This window comes from Cucurbita maxima, unplaced genomic scaffold, assembly GCF_002738345.1.
Source record: "Cucurbita maxima cultivar Rimu unplaced genomic scaffold, Cmax_1.0 Cma_Scf00001, whole genome shotgun sequence".
NCBI classification, from domain to species: domain Eukaryota; kingdom Viridiplantae; phylum Streptophyta; class Magnoliopsida; order Cucurbitales; family Cucurbitaceae; genus Cucurbita; species Cucurbita maxima.
This window is the reverse complement of record NW_019272017.1, coordinates 6,963,826-6,967,516: the sequence shown is the minus strand read 5'-3', so window position 1 is coordinate 6,967,516 and position 3,691 is coordinate 6,963,826.

The window sequence follows — 3,691 nt, the reverse complement described above, 5'->3', positions numbered from 1 at the left end:
TTTTTTTTTTTTTTTTTTTTTTTTTTTTTTTTTTTTTTTTTTTTTTTTTTTTTTTTTTTTTTTTTTTTTTTTTTTTTTTTGTAGAGACAGAAAAAGATGAAAGAGCTTTGTTATGAACTGACACACTCCATAGAAGTTAGAAAATCTGTGTGTTTTTCTGTTCATCGGCCACCGTTCATCTCATCTCATTGCACGCTTATATTATATCTCAATATTTTTTGTTTTACATTTTAATAAATCTCTTATATTATGGTTTAATGTAAAAAATTCCATTTTTATACGGTGGAGCGGAGTTGAGATTCTAGCATTTGATCGTACTTTAATGAATTGAGTTGCCTCCGAGAGTTTGAGGACTTTGTCAAGTTTTAATTTTTTTAGTTTATTATTAGGAAGAAATTCAAATCTCTGACCTCTTGATGAAAAATATATTTTTTTTATTATATTTAATATTATAACGAAATGGTGACGTGAAATGTTCATCATCGATGCTTTACTATATGATATCTAATGGGGTATGTGTCGATATAAACTTTAGGTTATATTTTTATTTTAGTTTATGTTGTTGATATTGCCAATAGAATAATAATAAGGTGACATGATTATTTTGATTACATATTCAACCGTTCAACTATATTATACCTCGAACTTATCCTTGAACTTATCTGAAGTTATCAGATAGATAGATATATGTAAATTAGTATCTTGTTATTATTATTATTATTAATGATATAATTTGTCTCAACTGTCGACTAAAATATTAAAGTTTCGAATTATCTAACCTACCATACGGTCATCACTTGACACTATGAATATCATGAAAACTTTATCGTTTCAAATTTTAACGAAGGATTTGAACATTTTAAAAGACTAAAATTAAACTATGTTCACGATGTAGATACGTACGACTACCGTTCGAGGTGGTTACTACAAATAATTAGGCATAAAGGTGTTTTTTTTTTTATAAAATTCTTGAGCTGATATTATATTTTATTAATGGTAATTTTTACTGAAAAATAGGTGGAAATCCTTAATAAAATCAAATTAAAACATTAATAATAATAATAATAATAATAATGGATGAAGGGATAATGTAATGTGTTATGTTTTTTTAAGACAAAAGAGATGAGAAGACAAATTTCTGCGAATTTGGACATAAAGTTAACCGACACACAGGCTGTAGAGTCCAATGGAAACAGGTTGCCGATAGGGAGAGAGAAAAATAATAATAAATTAAATTATTTAACGAAAAATAAAATGAAATAAAATAAAAATGTTTTTTATTTGTCTCATTAACAACCTGTTTTTTTTGTCATTTTATTAACTTATTCTTTGGTCTACTTAATGTTTTCAAGCATAATTGGATTTTACCCGATGCCCACACATTTTCTGTTTTTTACTTCCAAAATTAAAAAATTATAAATAATTTTTTCAAATTTTTATAATTTTTTTAATAATAATAATAATATAAAAATAAACGTTATTAACCATGTTTGAAATAAATAATTTAGTATTAATAAATATTAATTTATACCTTTAAAGTAAGTTGGAGGGTTGTATAAATTAAAATGAGTGAATAGTTATTTATTTATTCAATTTAAAATAAATTCAAAAGCACTCAAATAAAATTATTATTCTCCCATTAACAAAACTTTAAAGTAAAGAATTTTTTTTCATTTTAATGTCTAATTGTTTCAAAATTTTAAAATTTTAAAATTTAATTTTTGCATTTTCAATTTCTTTTAAAATTGACTAGACAATATCTATTAATAGTGAGTTTGTATTATTACAAAAGGTATAAGAGTTGGATACGAGAGACGTGCTAGCAAGAATGTTTGGTCTCTAACGCGGTAGATTGTGAAATCTTATATCGGTTGAAGAGGAGAACAAAGTAGCATTTCTTATAAAGAAACATTGTGAGGCTGATGACGATATATAATGAGCTAAAACGGACAATATTTTTAAAAAAAATTAAAATATTTTATGAGAAAAATCTAAAATTCTTTTAAGAATTTACTATAAAAGAGTGTCTAAAACAATGGGATTTGAAGCAATGAGTATGAGTTGGTTATATGTTATGCGAGTGACTGCAAGGGTAAGCAAAGCGTGGGTATGATACTGATAGGAGAGGTAGGGCGAAACACACACGTCTGACCAGGGCTGAGCCCGCATAGAAAAAGGGAACACTAGACGTGAAAGTGAGAGGTCATGATATCATTACTTACGCCTTTCTCTGCCGGATAGATATTCATACCAAAAACTAAACCAAACAAATCTCTCGATGGTTCAAAATCAGTTTGAAATGACTTTTTAATTGAATTCGAGAAATTTCACATATCGAAATTATTAGTGAAGTAGTTTTTATAATTTTGCGGAAAATTTATTAATTATATTGGGATGAATTCGCCAATAATTTCTTGTATAGTAAGAGAATTTCTCTCATCTTCTCTCCCGACACACCCAAGAAAAGGAGAGGTCAAAGACGGAATCTAATCTCTTCTCTCTTTTTGTTTTTGTTGCTCGCTAAAGAACGAAGAAGATAGAATAATGGTCGAGCGAATAACAAAATAAAAAAAAAGGTGCAATCACCTTTTCTTTTCATCCAACCTCGTGCCAGTAAGAGAATTTAAATTTCCAAAACATTTCTTATAAAAATCTCCTCTATGGTGAAGCTGGCGATGATACGACAAAACCGACCAAAATTAAAAAAATTATATAATTTTTTTTATAAAAAAAAAATCTGTAATTTACCCTGATTGGATGGTTTTGTACAAAATTTTTGGGGAATCTTTCTCATACTCCTCATGGAGATGGACCACAGCAGAGGGGATGGTGTTTTGGTTTTGGTTTTAGTGGTTAGTGTGTCTTTGTGGGGTTGTCTTGTGGCATTCAAATTGGGGTGCCAGTGTCAGCTTCACAGAATGGAATATATGTATATAAATAGACCTATATTACACCATATATCATATATTATATAGTTTATGTCCAAACTTATATATGTATATTATAAATAACATATATTATACAGTCAAAGCATAGTCAAATATATGTAACACATTAAGGACACTCCCTTTTTATCTGCCCTGACCCTATCTCATCTGATCTACCCTCCCTCTCTAGTCTCTTTCTTTCTTTCCTTTTCTTACCTTAAGTCACTTATCCTTAAATCTGTCATTAAAATTTTGACGGTTGAAAATGGAAAAAATCCATATCTTCCTCTCTTTCACTTTTTGTGTCGTGTGAGAGATTCAAATTTCTAACTGTTATGTCCGTTGGATGAAAGTCTCATCTACTAATTTAGAGAATGATCATGGGTTTAGAATCAAAGAATATTATCTCCATTGGTGCCAAAGATTTTGGAGAAGCTCAAAGCAAAACTACAAGAGATTATTGTCAAAGTGGACAATATCATACAATGTTTATCTAATATGATATCAGAGAGTCCGAAAAGGAAAATTGAAGATTGAAAAAAAAATAAACTTCCATGAATTTATTTCACGAACTAGTTAAAAGTTATTTTAAAATTGGTTAAAAGTTCAAACCCACTCTTTAATTACTGAAATCAATTTATAGTTTTGATTTTACACTTTCAAACGTGATTTTTACCTAATTACAATTAATTTTAAAAAAATTAAAAGTATATTTACCAGTGATTTTAAAAATTGCAAAAAAAAAAAAAAAAAAAAAAAAAAAA